This window comes from Capsicum annuum, chromosome 10 (genome assembly GCF_002878395.1).
Source record: "Capsicum annuum cultivar UCD-10X-F1 chromosome 10, UCD10Xv1.1, whole genome shotgun sequence".
NCBI lineage: Eukaryota > Viridiplantae > Streptophyta > Magnoliopsida > Solanales > Solanaceae > Capsicum > Capsicum annuum.
Genome location: NC_061120.1, coordinates 87,539,939 through 87,549,691, shown reverse-complemented (window position 1 = coordinate 87,549,691; position 9,753 = coordinate 87,539,939).

Here is a 9,753-nt window from a genome sequence, read left to right as displayed (position 1 = left end):
CCTCTCAGCCATTGAGAAAAAGTTAGTTTTCCATCCTACCAGTTCTGAATTCAGGTTATCAATAATGAACTAGTAGTCATTATTGCTGGGTCTCTTATGCAAAATGGGGAAACCCAAGTATTTTTCAAAAGAATCAAAAGATTTAATTGAAAGAGTGTCTGAGAAGAGAGCTTTGTTTTCAGGGGAATAGTTCTTGGAGAAGATCATTTTGGATTTAGTTTGATTTACTTTTTGATCAGAGTAAAAACTAAAGCTATGAAGGACATTACTAATAGTAACACAGTTACTCTTACCTGCCTCTGCAAAAAAGGTTAGGTCATCAGCAAAAAAGAGATAAGAGAGATGGGTACCCTTTTATTAATAGAGATGGGTTGCTAGTTTAGGATATCAACTGTATGCTTAATTCTCCTATAAAGAAGCTTCATATACATAATAAAGAGGTAAGGAAATATGGGAAGGAAATATGGGGTCTCCCTATCTAGTGCCTCTAGTCGGATAGAAAAAATTAGTTTTTTCCCCATTCATAAGAATAGAGATAGATGAGTAGGAGATACAATCCATGATGATGAAGTTCTATTTGGGAGGGATCATAAAGAAGTAAAGGGCTTGTCTTCAATTTGGGAGGGATCCTAAAGAAGTAAAGGGCTTGTCTGATGAAAGACTATTCCAATCTATCAAAAAACTTTTCCAGGTCAATCTTGAGGATCATATTACCCTGCTTGCCCTTTATTTTCTAGAAGTGGGAGATGACCTCCTGGACAATGATGGTATTTTCTGAGGTCCTTCTATTAGGAAGAAAGTTGGCTTGGCTTGGACCAATGATTTTTTCGAAGAAAGGTCTAAGTCTTCTGGCTATAATCTTGGTAACAAGTTTACATTGAGTATTGCAAAGCTAAATGGGTCTAAAATTCCTCCAATTAAAGGCATTTTAGAATGAGGCAAAGGTAAGTATTGTTAACTTTAGGATCCATGGAGCCCTTGTTGAAGGTGTCAATACAGAATTGAATCACAGCTTGACCCATGATGTTCTAATATCTTTGATACATAAAAGGATGGCAGGCCATCAGGCCTAGAGGCCTTGTTGGGGTTGAAAAAGAAGGGGGTTCTCTTGATCTCTTCTTGGGAAGAAATTTTATCTAGATGGTGGTGATCTTCATAACTGATAGAGCCTCTACAGAAGGGGTTAGGTTGGTATTTCCAGGAGGAAGAGGAATGACCAATTTTGAAAAGACTGCATAGAAGAAGGTGATGTGAGTTTTAATAGCCTCAAAGGGAGTAGATCCAGTTACCATTCTCCTCTTTGAGTCTATTGATCTTATTTCTCCTTTTTCTATTGAGGGTACTGGTATGAAAGAATTTAGCATTAGCATCTCCCTCAGACAACCAATTAATTCTGGATTTCAGTCTCCAGAGTTCCTACTCTTGTCTGAGGATTTTGCTAAAGTCCCTAGTCAGGCTTTTTTCTAGATTTTGAAGGAAGTAACTAGAGGGGTAATTTCGGTATTTTTAGATCCATGCAGGTCTAGCAAGGATTCTTTCTTTTGGTGGAATATGTTACTAAAGTGGTCCTATTTAAGCTTTTAGCATGGGATTCAAAGTGAGAGATGGCTTTAGTGAGAGGCATATCTGATCTGAAGGAGTTCTTCACAATGCTGATGAAATCTAGGTGGGAGTACTATATAAATTCAACTCTAAAAGGCTTATTCAGAGTTAGAGGGTTGGTTATTGATATTCACTAGAATGGGCCAATGATCAGAGTGGGTTCTGGGAAGATGGATGACAGAAATCTCATGGAAGAGGTGAAGCTAAGCCTCATTGGCCAAGCATCTATCCAGCCTTTCCAGGATAGGATTCTTTCTATTCTTATATCTCTTATTAGTCTAGGTAAATTTACTATCTTTAAAACCTAAGTCAATGAGGTAAAACTATAAATATAACTCCAGAAAGCACTAACCCTATTATTATTTATACAGTTTCTCTCATAATTTTCAGAGGCTCTAAGGACCTCATTAAAGTCATTACCTATTAGCCAAGGCACATTGAGGGTATCTTTAATTAAATCAGCAAACCCAGTTAGATTAGCCCAAAGAGCCTGTCTATCTCAAAGATGGTATTAGCATAGATAACACTAAGAAACTAGGTGGAAAGAAGGTTATTTTCCTTAACAACCACATGGATACCTTAAGGGAAGACAACAATGTCTTGAATTCCAAGAGAAGAGTTGTCCCACATAAAAACTATTCCAGCAGAGTTACCAGAAGCAAAAAATTAGATTTGGCTGTTATAGCCCAAAGTGTCAAAAAGAGCCTTATGGTCACCCATTCTAGTTTCCAAAGGGGCTAGGAGGGTAGGTTTGTGGATGTTAACCATAGCTTGACAATGCCTTCTAAATTTAGCATTGTTGGCTCCCATAACATTCCATATGATTGTATTCATTATGGGAGGGATATTCAATTAGTAAGAATCCTTCATTATCTCCTTGCCCCTGCCCTAAGGTGGTGGGGATGATGACATTGGCTCCTTCCCCTTCTTGGAGACAAGGCTCATCTTGGTGGAGTAGAAGATCCATGTTCCTAAGAGTTTGAGTTCTAGCTTGAATTTGTTGAGATCCTGAGGTAGGAGCACTATAAGGAGTTCGCTAATAAGGTCCTTAATAGATGATTGAAGGGTTTTTCTAGATTGATAACCTCTGTCTAAGGTACCTTTAAGAAAGCCAGGATCCTTTCCATCTCTCGATTATTTTTTCTCAAAATTTTTATTGTCTTTGTTCTCTCTTTTTTCTCCACCGACAGAGGGGGAAAATACTGATTTGATAGACATATTTAAGTTGATGACTGGGGAGGTCCCCAAAGCTTTTTATAAAAACTGGATCCTCTTGTAGGAGTTTTAGCATTTTGAGGGAAAAGAAATAAAGACTTTGGCTCATATTATTTAGTTTCACAGAAACTATTTTTGGGATCAAGTTGTTTGTTAAGTATTGACTGAATATGCCCATCATTGTGGTCATCCAAATATTTTGGCCATCGTTGGTTAGTCCCTGATTCAAGCCTTCCCGAACTAACTAAGCCAGGTATTGAGGGTCTTAGATTTGAAATATGAAAGTTTTTTCCTCTATTTGAAGTTTAAGCAGAATCACTTGTTGAGATAGATAAATCTTCAACTAGGAGGTTGGATGATGGTCTGCATCCATTGGTCTTGTTGTGAATATTAGTAGAGGTAAGTAGTTCTAACTTGTGAAATCCATTGTGAAAGTCAGAATTTTTCTTTCCAAAGGCAGTAGGAGTAGAAGAAATGGTAGTGTTAGAGTTGGGAAGACATAAAGAGGTACTAGCTGAAGAGTTGTCCATATAGCTTACATCATTACTAGCCCATGTTGCAGTAAATGAGATGCAATTGGAAAGGACAATTTTAATGATATGATTAATGTGCACCAATAATTTGCCTGAGATAGGTCCTGTCATTTGGGTACTAGAGGGAGAGACAGAAAGGGAATTTTCAGACTTCATTCTAGCTCAGCAGCTGGAGGACTATCAACTAAGTCAACAGGACTCGGGTTGGGTGAGTTAGGACCAATTGAGGTAATTGTGGTTGGTCATTTTTGGCCTTAGTAAAATTAGTAAGACCTTGAATTATAGGCCATTTCCTAGTCCGATTAGGGGGGTTCCAATGGTTAATGGGCTCTTTTTCATTTGGCCCAATGTCCTGACCCGGTCTATTAGTATAAAACCTTGGTTTTTTGACCCTTAGAAAATTTCCTAAATTTTTTATTTTTAGACAAGTTACGACTAGGGGGAGCAAGTCGTATACAAGGGTACGAGTGGTATGGGTTGGTCGTATGTTGACCAGTGTTAGATGGCGGGTTAAATTTGGTTCCTGCAATGAATACGACTTGGTGGATATGAGTCATATTGGTGGATACGAGTCGTTTGCTTTGGGTTTTTCCTTCACGTAATCTTAGACTTGAAAACTTAAGTTGGATTTGAGTACAAGTGACTCACCATGAGCAGTAAGCCAGGGTATGAGTCGTACCACAAACTCGTATGGTGGGCAATGTTCAAACCTCTCGTGATTCTATTCTGCCAGGGGTATGGGTCAAGGGTAATAGTCGTATACTTGGGTACGACGTGGTTTGGGTGAGTTTTACCTTGGACTGTGTTAGGTACAATGGGGATGTCTTGGGTACGAGTAGTGGGTACTACTCGTACAGGTGGGCACGATTTGTGTGGGGTATTCGAACTCTCTGAGGGGATTTTTATACAGTTTAAGTGAGGGCAATCTGGATATTTCCCCACTTAACCTAATAAGGCCCCACGACTTTTAACTTACTTGGGAGGTTATTTTCCCTATTATTCTATTCATTAACACTTAGAAAACACTTTCTAATCCTCTCTAAAGTTCTTGGGCAAATGAAGCTAGGGTTTTATCTTAAGGATTAATTTGGGGCTTGTGTTAGTGATTTCTCTCCATTATCTTCTCAATTAAGGCATGTACTCTTCCCTCATTGTTAGTTCCAACTAAAGGCATATTTTATACAATGTTTTCATGGCATGATTTATTGTATGGTTTTGGGGTTTTCAAATATGTATTAGGGTTTCGGTTATAATGGCTTGGTTATGGTTTTCCCATGCTTTAATTATGTTTTTACATGGGAATGGTCACATGGTAATTGGTTTTGATTTTGAAAATACTATGCCCCCAACATGTTTGATAAAATGCCTATGATAATGCTTTTACTATATTATTGGATTTTTAATGGAACTATTACAAGGTTTGAACTTGGTAATGGAACTCTAAATGGTTTAAATGGTTTGTAATGGTTAAATAGAATGGTTTGGTTCAATAAAAATCATTTTGGGTACAATGAAATCCCCCAAGCTAATCTAATAAGGGAACACTTGTGGGGTACATGGGACTCCCCCAAGTTAACTTGATAAGGTAATCTATGGGTACGTGGGACTTTCTTGATCTCTAAAAGGTTTGGCTAAGGACAATACCTGCAAGTTATAGTCGGTATGATGATATCAATATTAATAGCTTTGGTTAATAATAAATAAAATAATGGATTGGTTGGTTGGAAATGGTTTTAATTGGGCAATAATGGCAGGGTGTGACAGCTAACCGTGAAAGTGGGGGTCCTATGAACAAACACCGGAAACTCATGTTTGCCGACATGAAGGGTTGGTCATGGCAACCATATATGATACTCATGAGGTACACATGAATCCTCTAAGTACATTGTACATATGTATCTTGGAGAGCGAAGAGTACTTAGGAATCCCCTAGTCTCATGGTATCTCCGGTTTGTGCGGCTACACACATAGAGGCCCGTTCAGAGGGTTACATTGGACCCATATAGCCCGTGAGTGGTTTTAGGATTGTTAAGCTATATATACCCAAGTTAATAATTTTAAATGCATGTTAAATCTGATTCTCTTTCCCTGCATGGTTATAAATATATATATATACATAGTTTGTATGCATATGGTTGGTTTACTTGGTTATACTAGATGGCATTATTTTATCCTTATCCTGAGTTCATGCTAGCATTTACCCACTAACTCGTCTTCAGGCGACTGTATCCCCACGCGATACAGGAACCGGTCGTTCTACTCCTTCTTCTTAGTGATCAGATTACGAAACCAGCCTTTGGATTAAAGTGGTGAGCTTTCATCTTTCTGGAAGGCTCCATTTTATATTATGGACATTTTCATATACTTTAGCTATTTTATGGATATTGGTTCTGGCTATGCTTGGGGGCATGTCCTAACTAGATATTGGTTTTCTTTTGGTTAGAGGCTTTTGAGGAACTACTATGAGTTAGTATGGACGGGATCGGTATTGGTGTCAGCCTTATTGGCATTGGCATTGGGGCTGATACCGTTGGACTAAATTTCTCACTGTTCTATCCTCTTTTATTTTGGGATTATATATAATTATTATAGAAGTCATATGGCTTTGGTTTTGGATTATAATTTGGTTTGGTATTGATTGGTATCAGACGGTTGGGCTTATTTGGGTGGTCGTGGTAATTGACCTATTCTAGAGTCTTGGATTATATAATAACACTATCTTGTTATATATTCAGAATTCAACCGACTCGGGATATGCGTAGGTCAGTTGGGTTGGGTAACGGGGGTAGTCTCTAGTCCTGGTTGGACTTGGGATGTCTATTAAGACAAGGCCCTAGTTTGGGTCGTGTTAAGTTGGTATCAAAGCTTTGGGTTCATGGTCAATTAGGAGTCCACAAAGTCATGTCTAGTTGAGTCTCTTTTAGGTGTGTGTAGCGCACCATACTCATAAGAGAGAGAGTACAAGGCATTTAGGAATGTTTTACTTTCTTGGTATTCTATTTTCAAACTTGGAGTCTAAGTCCTGAAATCCTATCTAATCCTTGTCTGTTCATTTTTCAGATCATGCCTCGATAATCTGGAACATAAGAAAACTCTTTTATCCCATCTGAGGACGTGGAAGGGACACAGGGGATCCATACTCAGTCCATAATGGTTTTAAATGCATGTTCAACCCTATTCCCTTTCTCGGTATGGTTATATATATATGCATGGTTTGTATGGATATGATTGGTTTACTTGGTTTTACCGGATGGCATTATTTTATCCTTATCCTGAATTCATGCTAGCATTCACCTTCTAACCCGTCTTTGAGCGGCTGTATCTCCACGCAATGCAGGAACTGTCCATTCTACTCTTCTTGCTTAGTGATCGGATTTTAGGATTAGCTTTTGAATTGAAGTGATGAGCTTCCATCTTTTTGGAAGGCTCCATTTCATGTTATGGACATTTTATATACTTTGGTTATTTTATGAATATTGATTTTGTCTATGGTTGGGGGCTTATCCCAATCGGATATTGATTTTCTTTTGGTTAGAGGCTTTTGTGGACCTACTATGGGTTGTTGGGCGGGATCGGTATAGGTGTCAGCCTTAGTTTTGGCATTGGCATTAGGGCTGATATCGTTGGATCAAATTTCTCACTGTTTTATCCTCTTCCGTTTTGGGATTATATATAATTATTATAGAACTCATATGGTTATGATTTTTTTATTATGGTTTGGTTTCGTATTGGTTATTAGTTGGTATCGAACGGTTAGGCTCATTTGGGTGGTCACGGTCATAAACCTATCCCAAAGACTTGGATTATACAATAATGCTATCTTGTTATATGTTCGGAATTCATCTGACTCAGAATATGCATAGGTTGGTTAGGTTGGATAACGGGGGTAGTCTCCAGTCCTGGTTATACTTGGGATGCCTATTACGATAAGGCCTTGGTTCGGGTCGTGTCAATTAGGGTTGGAAACTTTTGTTGTCAGACCCTTACACCTGGCCGTGTTAGATGAGGCATCATTGATGTAACTGGAGGGGAAATTTATAGTATGAGTTTCGACGAACTTACCTAACCCTGGTATTGAATGATTTAACCTTGACATTTTGAGCCAGGGTTGACGTTTGGGGGGCTAGATTTGCCTTCTCCTTTCTTCACCGGTTGAAACTAACCGTCTGCCAGATTTCTTTAATTTATTTATTTTGATCAGAGGGGATCTGGTTGGTCATATCCTTTTTTGGCAATCCTGTTGAGCAAAGACTTGAGGTGCGTCAAGCCTTCCGCAAATTGTGCATAAGAAGCCTTATCCCTCATATAGGTTTGTTTGTTTGTGCCGAACAATGATGACTTCGGATTTTAGGTAGGTTTCCATGGGGACTTGTATGCAAATTCTAGCATACCTTCCCCTGAGAGTATTTGAAGTACATGCATCAATTTTGAGAAGTTTCTCTATTTTCCTACCTACTTTCTCCAGAATAGATCCATCATAATATTCTATCGGCAATTGAGGCAGCCGGATCCAGATGGTTGTGGATTAAATTACCGGTTCTTTGCGAATAAGATTAGGTTTTCACAATTTGACTGATAAATACCAACCCGCCACAAACCAAGGACTTTCCTGCAAAACTCTTTTTTGGCATTCTCTCTTAGAGAGCTTCACCTGTAATAGTCAAAGCCAAGGTCAATTAGAGAAAAGTTTTTTTTCAATTTCTATAAATCTGACAATTTTTTTTAGATAGCAGTGGTTTAGTTTTTTTTCCACTATCTTGATGATGACGGAGATTTTCCAAGGAGCATAAGTCTAGATTTATCCTCGGGAGATAATTGAATTGCATCACCTTTTGATTCGAATGTGGATGAGGTTGGGGACAGAAAAATGCCCTCCTCCGGCGAGCTTTGCTCTGATATTACTAGTTGTTCTTTTACAACCTCATTGTAAGAAGGCTTTGTGGGAGTATCGATGGCCATATGTCCCTCTTGAATGTCAGGTGGTTCCGGTGGGGTCGATTTCGAAATTTAAGTCATGTTCATTTACGTAGTTTGGAAAAAAGGGGGTGAGTTTTTTCTCTCTAAAATCAAGATTTAATTTTTATGATTCTTTTGTTCTTCTTAAACAGGTCGAACGCAAATTTTGTAGATGGTATGAAGTTGATTATTTTGAACATGCTAGAATTTCTATTTTTAGGATTACAAAAAAGGATTAAAAAATACGATGAAGAAAAAAGAGAAAATTAGGAGGAAGTATCAAGTTTTATTGCTCATTGTGATACTATCTTTAATTTATAGAGAGTTGTTTATGTAGTACATATAATGAGTTAATTTTTTTTCGATTTTTTATAAATGCATTCAAATACGCCAACTTGTTCTAAAAAAAGACTTTTTTGATATTTGTGTAAATGGTGTTACTGGTTTAAGACTATATATATGCCCATTTCTATTATAAGACTACTTTTTCGTTTCAACTTTTGGGAAGCTTTCATTTTGCTTGAATAGCACTAGTCTTATTTGAAGTTACCTGCATTTTTTCGTAATTCGAAATGCATTCAATGATTCAATCTAGTCAAGTTTGAAGCGAGGAATCAACCTGTGATTTTTTCCATTAATAGCCTTTGCAAATGTTAGCACGCAACTCAAGCAATTAATTATATGAATTAAGTGTATATGATATATCTATAAAACTTTTTGATCAAGTGTATATCTATAGACCAGCTCAAAGAAAATCAGTTAGCCATAGAAAATCTACTTGATAATATATTAAAGGGTCTTGTAAAGGATAATAGATGGGCACAACAAAACACCAACCTTCCGAAGAATATATATATATATATATATATCTTTTGTAGTTTTTTTGAACTTTATAATTCATTTTTCATGCTAAGAGAATTAATTATTCATTACTCTTGTTAGATCTGGGCACATATCATTATCAGTTTTTATTTCTTCATTTTTACTAGATATTTTGCTATATAATTTTCTTCTTGTCCTGTATTTAAGAGTATTAAATATTCTTTTTCATTTATTTTTCCTGTTATGTAATATTGGTTTAAATTACTTGTTGAATTTATTTCATAACTTATTCTTTTTGATGAACTTGATGATTCTGGTTTTTCATCAGCTATTCTTTTCGTTGTACTTATTCTATCATTTACTATTTCTAAATTTTCTTCTATATCTATGTCTCTATAGCTATAATCATTATAATCTGTTGTTTTTACAATTTGTTCGAATGGACTTTCTATTCGTATTTTGTTAATCTTATTTTTTCCTGTTATTTTATGTTTTGTTGTTAATACATATAAATTTTTGCATCTTGCTGTAAATATTTTACTTCTGGGGTTAATTCTATTCCTGATATTTTCCAATATAATACTAATGATTTATCTATATTTTTATCTGTTACCGCTACTGAATA